Source organism: Nesoenas mayeri (assembly GCF_963082525.1).
Source record: "Nesoenas mayeri genome assembly, contig: SCAFFOLD_160, whole genome shotgun sequence".
Classification (NCBI taxonomy): domain Eukaryota; kingdom Metazoa; phylum Chordata; class Aves; order Columbiformes; family Columbidae; genus Nesoenas; species Nesoenas mayeri.
The window spans coordinates 4608-20015 of NW_027660024.1; positions in this window are offsets into that span (position 1 = coordinate 4608).

A 15408-nucleotide genomic window follows, 5' to 3' on the forward strand; every position below is an offset into this window, starting at 1 on the left:
ACAGCCTGTCTGTCACTAACCCCATTGGAAAGTGTGTGTGACGCAAACCCCGTTGGACTGTGTTTGTGTCAAATACCCCCCTGGATAGGGTGTGTGTGTCTCAAAACCCATTGGACAGTGTGCTTTTTACAAACCATGTTAGACAACGTGTGTGTCACAAACACCATTGGCCAGTGTGTGTTTCACAAACCCCATTGGACAGTGTCTCTTTCTGAAACCCCATTGGACTGTGTGTCTGTCACAAACCCTCCTGGACAGCGTCTCTATCTCAAACCCCATTGGACAGCGAGTGTGTCACAAACCCCCCTAGAAAGTGTATGTGTCTCAAACCCCATTGGACTGAGTGTGTGGGACAAACACCATTAGACAGTGTGTCTGTCTCAAATCCCATTTAATTGTGTGTGTGTCACAAGCTCCATTGGACAATGTATGTGTCACAAACAGCATTGGACAGTGCGTGTGTCAGAAACCCTCCTGGACAGTGTGTGTGTCTCAAACCCCATTGGACAGCGTGTGTGTCACAAACCCCGTTCGACAGCCTGTGTCACATCTCCCCTAGACAGTGTGTGTATCACAAACACCCCTGGGCAGTGTGTGTGTTACAAACCCCATTGAAAAGTGTGTGTCTCACAAATTCCATTGGACAGAGTGTGTATAACAAACCCCATTGGACAGTGTGTGTGTCAAAAACCCATTGGATTGTAAGTGTGTCACAAACCCCCCTGGACAGTGTATGTGTCAGAAACCGCTTTGGACAGTGTGTGTGTCACTAACGCCCCTGGATAATGTGTGTGTCACAAAAACCATTGGACAGTGTGATTGTTACAAACCACGTAGACAACGTGTGTGTCACAAACCCCATTGGACAGTGTGTGTTTCACAAACACCATTGGAAAGTGTCTATGTCTCAAACCCCATTGGACTGTGTGTCTGTCACAAACCGTCCTGGACAGCGTGTGTTTCTCAAACCCCATTAGACAGTGTCTGTGTCACAAACCCCGTTCGACAGCGTGTGTCACAAACACCATTCGATAGAGTGTGTGTCACAAACACAATTGGACAGCGTGTCAGTCAGAGACCACGTTGGACTGTGTGTGTGTCACTAACCCCATTGAACAGCGTGTGTGTCACAAACCTCATTGGACAGTGTGTGATTCAGAAACACCATTGGACTGTGTCTCTGTCTCAAACCCCATAAGACTGTGTGTGTGTCACAAACCCCCGTGACAGTGTCTCTGTCTCAAACCCCATTGGACAGTGGGTATATCACAAACCCCCCTAGACAGTGTGTGTGTCACAAACTCCCCTGGGCAGCGTGTGTGTAACAAACCTCATTGGATAGTATGTGTGTCTCAAACCCCATTGGACTGTGTGTGTGTGTCACAAACCTCATTGAAGTGCATGTGAGTCACAAACACCATTGGACTGTGTGCGTGTCACAAAGTACCTTTGGACTGCGTGTGTGTCGCAAACTCCATTGGACAGCGTGTATGCCACACATCCCCTAGACGGAGTGTGTGTCACAAACCGCATTGGACAGTGTGTGTGTCACAAACACCATTGGACTGTGTGTGTATGTTACAACCCCCCCGGACTGTGTGTGTGTCACAAACCCCATTGTACAGTGTGTGTGTCACAAACACTTCTGGACAGCGTGTCTGTCTCAAATCTCATTGGACAGTATGTATGTCACAAACCCCCTTGGACACTGTGTGTGTCAAAAACTTCCATGGACCATTTGTGTGAAAAAAACCCATTGGACAGCATCTGCTTCACAAACGCCCCTGGACAGGGTGTGTGTCACAAACCCCATTGGACAGCGTGTGTGTCTCACACCCTATGGGACAGTCTGTGTGTCAAAAACCCATTTGGACTCTGTGTGTGTCACAAGCCCCATGGCACAGCGTGTCTGTCAAAAACCCCGTTGGAAAGTGTGTGTCAGAAACCGCGTTGGACTGTGTGTGTGTCACAAACGCCCCTGGATAATATCTGTGTCACAAAAACCATTGGACAGTGTGTTTGTTACAAACCACGTAGACAACGTGTGTGTCACAAACCGTATGGGACAGTCTGTGTTTCACAAACACCATTGGACAGTGTCTATGTCTCAAACCCCATTGGACTGTCTGTGTGTTACAATCCCCATTAGACAGTGTCTCTGTCTCAAACCCCATTGGACTGTGTGTCTGTCACAACCACCCCTGGACAGTGTCTCTCTCTCAAACCCCATTGGACAGCGAGTGTGTCACAAACTCCCCTAGGTAGTGTGTGTGTCTCAAACCCCTTTGGACTGTGTGTTTGTGTCAAATACCCTTAGACAGTGTGTCTGTCTCAAATCTCATTTAGCTGTGTGTGTGTCACAAGCCCCATTGGACAGTGTGTGTGTCACAAACATCATTGGACAGTGAGTGTGTCAGAAACCCTCCTGGACAATGTATGTGTCTCAAACCCCATTGGACAGCGTGTCAGTCACAGACCCCGTTGGACTGTGTGTGTCACAGACCCTCATTGAACAGCGTGTGTGTCACAAACACCATTTGACAGTGTCTCTGTCTCAAACCCCATTGGACTGTGTGTGTGTCACAAACCCCATTGGACAGTCTGTGTTTCACAAACACCATTGGACAGTGTCTCTGTCACAAACCCCTTTGGACTGTGTGTGTGTGTGTCACAAATCCCATTGGACAGCGTGTCTGTCAAAAACCCCGTTGGACAGCGTGTGTAAGAAACCGCATTGGACAGTGTGTGTTTCACAGAGCCCACTGGACAGCGTGTGTGTCACAAACCACGTTGGACAGCGTGTGTGTCACAAACCCCACTGGACAGCGTGTGTGTCACAAAACCCATTGGACAGTGTGTTTGTCACAAACCACGTTAGACAACAAGTGTGTCATAAACCTCACTGGACAGTGTGTGTTTCACAAACACAATTGGACTGTGAGTGTGTCACAAAGCCTCCTGGACACTGTGAGTGTCACACACCCCATTGAACAGAGTATGTATCACAAACCCGATTGGACAGCGTATGTGTCACAAACGCCCCTGGACAGGGTGTGTGTCACAAACCCCATTGGAAAGTGTGAATGTCACAAATCCCATTGGACAGAGTGTGTATAAGAAACCCCATTGAACAGCGTGTGTGTCAAAAACCCTATTGGACAGCGTGTATTTCACAAACCCCATTGGACAGTATGCGTGTCACAAATCCCCTGGACAGCATGTGTGTAATAAACCCCATTGACAGCGTGTATGTCACTAACAACCCTTGACAGCCTGTCTGTCACTAACCCCATTGGAAAGTGTGTGTGACGCAAACCCCGTTGGACTGTGTTTGTGTCAAATACCCCCCTGGATAGGGTGTGTGTGTCTCAAAACCCATTGGACAGTGTGCTTTTTACAAACCATGTTAGACAACGTGTGTGTCACAAACACCATTGGCCAGTGTGTGTTTCACAAACCCCATTGGACAGTGTCTCTTTCTGAAACCCCATTGGACTGTGTGTCTGTCACAAACCCTCCTGGACAGCGTCTCTATCTCAAACCCCATTGGACAGCGAGTGTGTCACAAACCCCCCTAGAAAGTGTATGTGTCTCAAACCCCATTGGACTGAGTGTGTGGGACAAACACCATTAGACAGTGTGTCTGTCTCAAATCCCATTTAATTGTGTGTGTGTCACAAGCTCCATTGGACAATGTATGTGTCACAAACAGCATTGGACAGTGCGTGTGTCAGAAACCCTCCTGGACAGTGTGTGTGTCTCAAACCCCATTGGACAGCGTGTGTGTCACAAACCCCGTTCGACAGCCTGTGTCACATCTCCCCTAGACAGTGTGTGTATCACAAACACCCCTGGGCAGTGTGTGTGTTACAAACCCCATTGAAAAGTGTGTGTCTCACAAATTCCATTGGACAGAGTGTGTATAACAAACCCCATTGGACAGTGTGTGTGTCAAAAACCCATTGGATTGTAAGTGTGTCACAAACCCCCCTGGACAGTGTATGTGTCAGAAACCGCTTTGGACAGTGTGTGTGTCACTAACGCCCCTGGATAATGTGTGTGTCACAAAAACCATTGGACAGTGTGATTGTTACAAACCACGTAGACAACGTGTGTGTCACAAACCCCATTGGACAGTGTGTGTTTCACAAACACCATTGGAAAGTGTCTATGTCTCAAACCCCATTGGACTGTGTGTCTGTCACAAACCGTCCTGGACAGCGTGTGTTTCTCAAACCCCATTAGACAGTGTCTGTGTCACAAACCCCGTTCGACAGCGTGTGTCACAAACACCATTCGATAGAGTGTGTGTCACAAACACAATTGGACAGCGTGTCAGTCAGAGACCACGTTGGACTGTGTGTGTGTCACTAACCCCATTGAACAGCGTGTGTGTCACAAACCTCATTGGACAGTGTGTGATTCAGAAACACCATTGGACTGTGTCTCTGTCTCAAACCCCATAAGACTGTGTGTGTGTCACAAACCCCCGTGACAGTGTCTCTGTCTCAAACCCCATTGGACAGTGGGTATATCACAAACCCCCCTAGACAGTGTGTGTGTCACAAACTCCCCTGGGCAGCGTGTGTGTAACAAACCTCATTGGATAGTATGTGTGTCTCAAACCCCATTGGACTGTGTGTGTGTGTCACAAACCTCATTGAAGTGCATGTGAGTCACAAACACCATTGGACTGTGTGCGTGTCACAAAGTACCTTTGGACTGCGTGTGTGTCGCAAACTCCATTGGACAGCGTGTATGCCACACATCCCCTAGACGGAGTGTGTGTCACAAACCGCATTGGACAGTGTGTGTGTCACAAACACCATTGGACTGTGTGTGTATGTTACAACCCCCCCGGACTGTGTGTGTGTCACAAACCCCATTGTACAGTGTGTGTGTCACAAACACTTCTGGACAGCGTGTCTGTCTCAAATCTCATTGGACAGTATGTATGTCACAAACCCCCTTGGACACTGTGTGTGTCAAAAACTTCCATGGACCATTTGTGTGAAAAAAACCCATTGGACAGCATCTGCTTCACAAACGCCCCTGGACAGGGTGTGTGTCACAAACCCCATTGGACAGCGTGTGTGTCACAACCACCCCTGGACAGCGTGTGTGTCACAAACCCTATTGGACAGTCTGTGTGTCACAAAACCATTTGGACTCTGTGTGTGTCACAAGCCCCATGGCACAGCGTGTCTGTCAAAAGTGTGGAAAGTATGTGTAAGAAACCGCGTTGGACAGTGTGTGTGTCACAAATGCCCCTGGATAATGTGTGCGTCACAAAAACCATTGGACAGTGTGGTTGTTACAAACCACGTAGACAACATGTGTGTCACAAACCGTATGGGACAGTCTGTGTTTCACAAACACCATTGCACAGTGTCTATGTCTCAAATCCCATTGGACTGTCTATTTGTTACAATGCCCATTAGACAGTGTCTCTGTCTCAAACCCCATTGGACTGTGTGTTTGTCACATCCCGCCCTGGACAACGTCTCTCTCTCAAACCCCATTGGACAGCGAGTGTGTCACAAACTCCCCTAGGTAGTGTGTGTGTCTCAAACCTCATTGGACTGTGTGTCTGTCACAAACCCTCCTGGACAGCGTCTCTATCTCAAACCCCATTGGACAGCGAGTGTGTCACAAACCCCCCTAGACAGTGTGTGTGTCTCAAACCCCATTGGACTGAGTGTGTGGGACAAACACCATTAGACAGAGTGTCTGGCTCAAATCCCATTTAATTGAGTGTGTGTCACAAGCCCCATTGGACAGTGTGTGTGTCACAAACAGCATTGGACAGTGTGTGTGTCAGAAACCCTCCTGGACAGCGTGTGTGTCTCAAACCCCATTGGACAGTGTGTCTGTCACAAACCCCGTTCGACAGCATGTGTCACAACCCCCCTAGACAGTTTGTGTATCACAAACACCCCTGGGCAGTGTGTGTGTTACAAACCCCAATGAAAAGTGTGTGTGTTACAAGTCCCATTGGACAGAGTGTGTATAACAAACCCCATTGGACAGCGTGTGTGTCAAAAACCCTATTGGACAGCGTTTATGTCACAAAACCCATTGGACTGTATGTGTGTCACAAACCCCCCTGGACAGCGTATGGGTCAGAAACCGCTTTGGACAGTGTGTGTGTCACTAACGCCCCTGGATAATGTGTGTGTCACAAAAACCATTGGACAGTGTGCTTGTTACAAACCACGTAGACAACGTGTGTGTCACAAACCCCATTGGACAGTGTGTGTTTCACAAACACCATTGGACAGTGTCTATGTCTCAAACCCCATTGGACGGTGTGTGTGTCACAAATCCTCCTGGACAGTATCTCTGTCTCCAACCCCATTGGACAGCCTGTGTGTCGCAAACCCCCCTAGACAGTGTGTGTGTCTCAAACCCCATTGGAAACTGTGTGTGTGGGACAAACACCATTAGACAGAGTGTCTGTCTCAAATCCCATTTAACTGTGTGTGTGTCACAAGCCCCATTGGACAGTGTGTGTTTCACAAACACCATTGGACAGTGTGTGTGTCAGAAAGCATCCTTAACAGCGTGTGTGTCTCAAATCCAATTGGACAGTGTGTGGGGGACAAACATCATTAGACAGTGTCTGTCTTAAATCCCATTTAACTGTGTGTGTGTCACAAGCCCCATTGGAGAGTGTGTGTGTCACAAATCCCATTGGACAGTGTGTCTGTCAAAAACCCCGTTGGACAGCGTGTCTGTAAAAACCCGTTGGAAAGTGTGTGTGAGAAACCGCATTGGACACTGTGTGTGTCACAGACTCCACTGGACAGCGTGTGTGTCACAAACCACGTTGGACAGCGTGTGTGTCACAAACCCCACTGGACAGCGTGTGTGTCACAAAACCCATTGGACAGTGTGTTTGTCACAAACCACGTTAGACAACAAGTGTGTCATAAACCTCACTGGACAGTGTGTGTTTCACAAACACAATTGGACTGTGAGTGTGTCACAAAGCCTCCTGGACACGGTGTGTGTCACACACCGCATTGGACAGAGTATGTATCACAAACCCGATTGGACAGCGTATGTGTCACAAACGCCCCTGGACAGGGTGTGCGGCACAAACCCCATTGGAAAGTGTGAATGTCACAAATCCCATTGGACAGAGTGTGTATAAGAAACCCCATTGAACAGCGTGTGTGTCAAAACCACTATTGGACAGCGTGTATTTCACAAACCCCATTGGACAGTATGCGTGTCACAAATCCCCTGGATAGCATGTGTGTAATAAACCCCATTGACAGCGTGTATGTCACTAACAACCCTTGACAGCCTGTCTGTCACTAACCCCATTGGAAAGTGTGTGTGACGCAAACCCCGTTGGACTGTGTTTGTGTCAAATACCCCCCTGGATAGGGTGTGTGTGTCTCAAAACCCATTGGACAGTGTGCTTTTTACAAACCATGTTAGACAACGTGTGTGTCACAAACACCATTGGCCAGTGTGTGTTTCACAAACCCCATTGGACAGTGTCTCTTTCTGAAACCCCATTGGACTGTGTGTCTGTCACAAACCCTCCTGGACAGCGTCTCTATCTCAAACCTCATTGGACAGCGTGTGTGTCAAAAACCCTATTGGACAGCGTGTATGTCACAAAACCCATTGGACTGTATGTGTGTCACAAACCCCCCTGGACAGCGTATGGGTCAGAAACCGCGTTGGACAGTGTGTGTATCACTAACGCCCCTGGATAATGTGTGTGTCACAAAAACCATTGGACAGTGTGCTTGTTACAAACCACGTAGACAACGTGTGTGTCACAAACCCCATTGGACAGTGTGTGTTTCACAAACACCATTGGACAGTGTCTATGTCTCAAACCCCATTGGACTGTCTGTGTGTTACAATCCCCATTAGACAGTGTCTCTGTCTCAAACCCCATTGGACTGTGTGTCTGTCACAACCTCCCCTGGACAGTGTCTCTCTCTCAAACCCCATTGGACAGCGAGTGTGTCATAAACTCCCCTAGGTAGTGTGTGTGTCTCAAACCCCTTTGGACTGTGTGTTTGTGTCAAATACCCTTAGACAGTGTGTCTGTCTCAAATCTCATTTAGCTGTGTGTGTGTCACAAGCCCCATTGGACAGTGTGTGTGTCACAGACATCATTGGACAGTGCGTGTGTCAGAAACCCTCCTGGACACTATGTGTGTCTCAAACCCCATTGGACAACGTGTGTGTCACAAACACCCCTGGGCACTGTGTGTGTCACATACCCCATTGGACAGCGAGTATGTCACAAACCCCTTTGTACTACCTCACTGGACAGTGTGTGTTTCACAAACACAATTGGACTGTGAGTGTGAGACCCCACTGGACAGCGTGTGTGTCACAAAACCCATTGGACAGTGTGTTTGTCACAAACCACGTTAGACAACAAGTGTGTCATAAACCTCACTGGACAGTGTGTGTTTCACAAACACAATTGGACTGTGAGTGTGTCACAAAGCCTCCTGGACATTGTGTGTGTCACACACCCCATTGGAGAGAGTATGTATCACAAACATGATTGGATAGCGTTTGTGTCACAAACACCCCTGGACAGGGTGTGTGTCACAAACCCCATTGGAAAGTGTGAATGTGACAAATTCCATTGGACTGTGTGTGTGGGACAAACACCATTAGACAGAGTGTCTGTCTCAAATCCCATTTAACTGTGTGTGTGTCACAAGCCCCATTGGACAATGTATGTGTCACAAACACCATTGGACAGTGAGTGTGTCAGAAACCCTCCTGGACAGTGTGTGTGTCTCAAACCCCATTGGACAGCGTGTCTGTCACAAACCCCGTTCGACAGCCTGTGTCACATCCCCCCTAGACAGTGTGTGTATCACAAACACCCCTGGGCAGTGTGTGTGTTACAAACCCCATTGAAAAGTGTGTGTCTCACAAATCCCATTGGACAGAGTGTGTATAACAAACCCCATTGGACAGCGTGTGTGTCAAAAACCCATTGGACTGTATGTGTGTCACAAACCCCCCTGGACAGCGTATGGGTCAGAAACCGCGTTGGACAGTGTGTGTGTCACTAACGCCCCTGGATAATGTGTGTGTCACAAAAACCATTGGACAGTGTGCTTGTTACAAACCACGTAGACAACGTGTGTGTCACAAACCCCATTGGACAGTGTGTGTTTCACAAACACCATTGGAAAGTGTCTATGTCTCAAACCCCATTGGACTGTGTGTCTGTCACAAACCCTCCTGGACAGCATGTGTTTCTCAAACCCCATTAGACAGTGTGTGTGTCACAAACCCCGTTCGACAGCGTGTGTCACAACCCCCATTAGACAGTGTCTGTGTCACAAACCCCGTTCGACAGCGTGTGTCACAAACACCATTTGATAGAGTGTGTGTCACAAACACAATTGGACAGCGTGTCAGTCAGAGACCACGTTGGACTGTGTGTGTGTCACTAATCCCATTGAACAGCGTGTGTGTCACAAACCTCATTGGACAGTGTGTGATTCAGAAACACCATTGGACTGTGTCTCTGTCTCAAACCCCATAAGACTGTGTGTGTGTCACAAACCCCCGTGACAGTGTCTCTGTCTCAAACTCCATTGGACAGTGGGTATATCACAAACCCCCCTAGACAGTGTGTGTGTCACAAACTCCCCTGGGCAGCGTGTGTGTAACAAACCTCATTGGACAGTATGTGTGTCTCAAACCCCATTGGACTGTGTGTGTGTGTCACAAACCTCATTGAAGTGCACGTGAGTCAAAAACACCATTGGACTGTGTGCGTGTCACAAAGTTCCTTTGGACTGCGTGTGTGTCGCAAACTCCATTGGACAGCGTGTATGCCACACATCCCCTAGACGGAGTGTGTGTCACAAACCGCATTGGACAGTGTGTGTGTCACAAACACCATTGGACTGTGTGTGTATGTCACAACCCCCCCGGACTGTGTGTGTGTCACAAACCCCATTGTACAGTGTGTGAGTCACAAACACTTCTGGACAGCGTGTCTGTCTCAAATCTTATTGGACAGTATGTGTGTCACAAACCCCCTTGGACACTGTGTGTGTCAAAAACTTCCATGGACCATTTGTGTGAAAAAAACCCATTAGACAGCATCTGCTTCACAAACGTCCCTGGACAGGGTGTGTGTCACAAACCCCATTGGACAGCGTGTGTGTCACAACCACCCCTGGAGAGCGTGTGTGTCACAAACCCTATTGGACCGTCTGTGTGTCACAAAACCATTTGGACTCTGTGTGTGTCACAAGCCCCATGGGACAGCGTGTCTGTCAAAAGTGTGGAAAGTATGTGTAAGAAACCGCGTTGGACAGTGTGTGTGTCACAAATGCCCCTGGATAATGTGTGTGTCACAAAAACCATTGGACAGTGTGGTTGTTACAAACCACGTAGACAACGTGTGTGTCACAAACCCCATTGGACAGTATGTGTTTCACAAACACCATTGGACAGTGTCTATGTCTCAAACCCCATTGGACTGTCTGTTTGTTACAATGCCCATTAGACAGTGTCTCTGTCTCAAACCCCATTGGACTGTGTGTCTGTCACACCGCGCCCTGGACAGCGTCTCTCTCTCAAACCTCATTGGACAGCGAGTGTGTCACAAACTCCCCTAGGTAGTGTGTGTGTCTCAAACCCCATTGGACTGTGTGTCTGTCACAAACCCTCCTGGACAGCGTCTCTATCTCAAACCCCATTGGACAGCGAGTGTGTCACAAACCCCCCTAGACAGTGTGTGTGTCTCAAACCCCATTGGACTGAGTGTGTGGGACAAACACCATTAGACAGAGTGTCTGGCTCAAATCCCATTTAATTGTGTGTGTGTCACAAGCCCCATTGGACAGTGTGTGTGTCACAAACACCATTGGACAGTGTGTGTGTCAGAAACCCTCCTGGACAGCGTGTGTGTCTCAAACCCCATTGGACAGTGTGTCTGTCACAAACCCCGTTCGACAGCGTGTGTCACAACCCCCCTAGACAGTTTGTGTATCACAAACACCCCTGGGCAGTGTGTGTGTTACAAACCCCAATGAAAAGTGTGTGTGTCACAAATCCCATTGGACAGAGTGTGTATAACAAACCCCATTGGACAGCGTGTGTGTCAAAAACCCTATTGGACAGCGTTTATGTCACAAAACCCATTGGACTGTATGTGTGTCACAAACCCCCTGGACAGTGTATGTGTCAGAAACCGCTTTGGACAGTGTGTGTGTCACTAACGCCCCTGGATAATGTGTGTGTCACAAAAACCATTGGACAGTGTGCTTGTTACAAACCACGTAGACAACGTGTGTGTCACAAACCCCATTGGACAGTGTGTGTTTCACAAACACCATTGGACAGTGTCTATGTCTCAAACCCCATTGGACTGTGTGTGTGTCACAAATCCTCCTGGACAGTATCTCTGTCTCCAACCCCATTGGACAGCGTGTGTGTCACAAACCCCCCCTAGACAGTGTGTGTGTCTCAAACCCCATTGGAAACTGTGTGTGTGGGACAAACACCATTAGACAGAGTGTCTGTCTCAAATCCCATTTAACTGTGTGTGTGTCACAAGCCCCATTGGGCAGTGTGTGTTTCACAAACACCATTGGACAGTGTGTGTGTCAGAAAGCATCCTTAACAGCGTGTGTGTCTCAAACCCAATTGGACAGTGTGTGGGGGACAAACATCATTAGACAGTGTCTGTCTTAAATCCCATTTAACTGTGTGTGTGTCACAAGCCCCATTGGAGAGTGTGTGTGTCACAAATCCCATTGGACAGTGTGTCTGTCAAAAACCCCGTTGGACAGCGTGTCTGTAAAAACCCGTTGGAAAGTGTGTGTGAGAAACTGCATTGGACAGTGTGTGTGTCACAGAGCCCACTGGACAGCGTGTGTGTCACAAACCACGTTGGACAGCGTGTGTGTCACAAACCCCACTGGACAGCGTGTGTGTCACAAAACCCATTGGACAGTGTGTTTGTCACAAACCACGTTAGACAACAAGTGTGTCATAAACCTCACTGGACAGTGTGTGTTTCACAAACACAATTGGACTGTGAGTGTGTCACAAAGCCTCCTGGACACGGTGTGTGTCACACACCGCATTGGACAGAGTATGTATCACAAACCCGATTGGACAGCGTATGTGTCACAAACGCCCCTGGACAGGGTGTGTGTCACAAACCCCATTGGAAAGTGTGAATGTCAGAAATCCCATTGGACAGAGTGTGTATAAGAAACCCCATTGAACAGCGTGTGTGTCAAAACCACTATTGGACAGCGTGTATTTCACAAACCCCATTGGACAGTATGCGTGTTACTGTGTAACTTAAACTGAGCAGGGAAGTCAGCTTTGGGTGTGAACCCCTGGTTTCCCAGCGCTGAAATAAAGCACCGCATATAACTACGCCTGTGGTTATGTGTCCTTATTGCTAACATTTTGGCGACCCAGGTGAGACCTCGTGGGCTGCTGAGGTGGGTCACGTCTCGATCCTGCTCCGGCTAGCACCGAGGTATTCTTGGGGAGTGCATCGGATGCGACTGACCCTCTGCTGCTCATGACGGACCTCTGACTGGTAAGAAGGTGCTTTATCTGGATTATTGGCTACCCACCTGGTCTGGTTTTGGTCTGGTAGCCTGCTGGTCAGGCATCTGGTAGCCTGCCGGTCAGACGCAGCGAAAGCCACGCTCGGTTGGGCAGGGAGCTCCCGGGGTATTGCCTAGGCAGCCGTCCATCAGACAGAGGGAAACCTCTGCGGGCTCGGCATCTGGTCTGGTCTGGTTATTTGTGCCGCAGGCTCGGCACCTGGTCTGGTTTGGTAATTTGTGCGCACCTGGTCTGGTTATTAGTGCTGCTCAGCACCTGGTCTGTAGTTCTGGTGATTTAATCTGTATTTACTGTTGAAACTGGTGATTTGATCCGTGTTTACTGTTGTTCTGGTAAAGTTACCTGTGTTATCTTTCTGTGTTAGTTATCTATATCCTTCTGTGTTGATACGTGCAATACAAAGATGTCACCATTAGATTGCCTGTTGAAACATTGGAAGGAGGGTGGATTCGGACAATCAATGAGTAAAAAGAAATTAACTGAATATTGTACTCGCCGGTGGCCTGAATATGACCTGCCTAGTGAAGTACAGTGGCCACCGGAGGGCACGTGTATGGCTATAGAAAACAGTAGCAGTAACGCTTTAGAATTGGATGTGCCGTGTCTTGCACCTTCGGAAACAGAACCCTCTGCACCTAAACACCTTAAACCCTGGAAACAATCAGCTGGTCCTTACCGAGAAAACCTCCCGGGAGTATGCAGATGCCAATGAATCCCTAAACATCTGCTAACCTCCTTTATCAGTTGTGCCACAAAATGGGGCCCCCTATCGGATGATATTCCTATTGGTACCCCAAATCTAGGGATTATTTCTTTTAATAACCATTTCACAGTTTCTTTTGCTTGGTTGGTGTGACAAGGGAAGGCTTCTGGCCATCCAGAAAAGGTATACACCACAACGAGTAGATATCTACATCCACGAGTTCTGGGGAGTTCCGTGTAATCTATTTGCCAATAATCCCCGGGTTGCATGCCTGTCTTAATTTTCCCCATTTCTATTTTTCTTTTTACTAGAGGATTATTTTTCAAGCAAATTTCACACTTAGCTGTAATAGACTTTGCCATTGTTAACATCTGGACCGAGATAATTTGTTTCCTTAGATAAGTTACCAATGCTTCTGCACCCCAGTGACACTCCTGGTGTTCTGTCTGAAGTATTCCTCTCATAATAGTGCTTGGCACCACAACTTGTCCATTGGTGGTTACATACCACCCAGAATTATTCTTGCTGGCTCTTACTAGACTTACAAGTTTTTCATCTTCTATGGAATATTTAGGTGGCTCTGAAGGTAATAAATCAATTGCTCTTACCTTCTGGGAGACAAGACCCACCATTGTTCTCACTTGCCGTGCCACCGACCGAGCTGTTTGATCAGCAAGCTGATTTCCCCCAATAATTTTCAATGTTCCACTTTGATGAGCTTTACAGTGCATTATAGCAACTTGTGATGGTTTCTGAATGGCATTAATCAAGTTCAGTATTTCCTTCTGGTATTTAATGTTTGTTCCTTGTGAAGAGAGCAGTCCCCACTCTTTCCAAAGGCTCCCTGCACATGAACAACTCCGAAAGTATATTTTGAGTCAGTCCATATGTTACCTTTCTTGTTCTCACTGAGTTCCAATGCCCTAGTCAAGGCGATTAATTCCGCTTTTTGTGCTGAGGTGTTTGGTGGTAAGGGTTTGGCCTCAATTACTGTCTTGACAGTAGTGATCGCATATCCTGCATACCGTACTCCACTTTCCACAAAGCTACTGCCATCAGTAAAGAGTTCCCAGTCAGTTTCTGCCAGCGGGGTGTCTCTCAAATCAGGACGACTTGCATGGGTGTATTCGATGACTTCCACACAATCATGTTCCAGATCTCCTTCTTCAGTACCTGCACCCAAAAACTCCGCAGGATTCATTAGGTTAGTAATTTTTAGAACAACATCATCTTGTTCTGTCAGAATTACCTGGTATTTCATCATTCTGCTTGAGGAAAGCCAATGGCCCCCCTTTTGTTCCAATACTGTTGTCACCATATGGGATACAAACACTTCTATCCTTTTTCCCATAGTCGCAATCAGAATATCATCTACATATTGTAGCAACAAATACCATTGTCGAGGGATCATGATATGACCTTTTGTAGTCCATTCCTCGAGTTCCTTGGCTAGTTGATTTCCAAAGATGGTTGGGCTATTCTTGAACCCTTGTGGAAGGCGTGTCCAGGTTAATTGAGTTTTCCTCCCATTGTGTGGATTTTCCCATTCAAAGGCAATGGGAATTTTTGCTTTCATGGTCAAGGGGTATGCAGAAGAAGGCATCTTTTAAATCAAGTACAGTAAACCATTTATATTTCTCTTTCACAGATGTTAACAAGGTATATGGATTTGCAACTACCGGATAAATGTCCTTAGTGATCTGGTTTACAGCCCGCAAATCTTGGACTAATTGATAACTACCATCAGGTTTCTTTACTGGAAAAATTGGAGTATTATATTCTGATTCACATTCCTCTAGAATACCATATTTCAAGAATTTTTCAATTAGAGGTACTATGCCCAACCTAGCTTCTAGTTTCAGTGGGTACTGCCTCAACTGTACTGGCTTGGCATCTTCCTTCAGTTCCACTTTTACAGGCTGGGCTGGTTTTGATTTCCCAGGTATGTCAGTCCATCACAGCCTCCTCCACTGCTTGTGGTATTTTCACTACCAGGTTTTCTTTTAATAACAGAATTTGTCCTACCTTAGATTCTGGAATTTTCATTACCAGGTTTCCATCCTCAAATGTTATTACGGCATCCAATGTGGTCAATA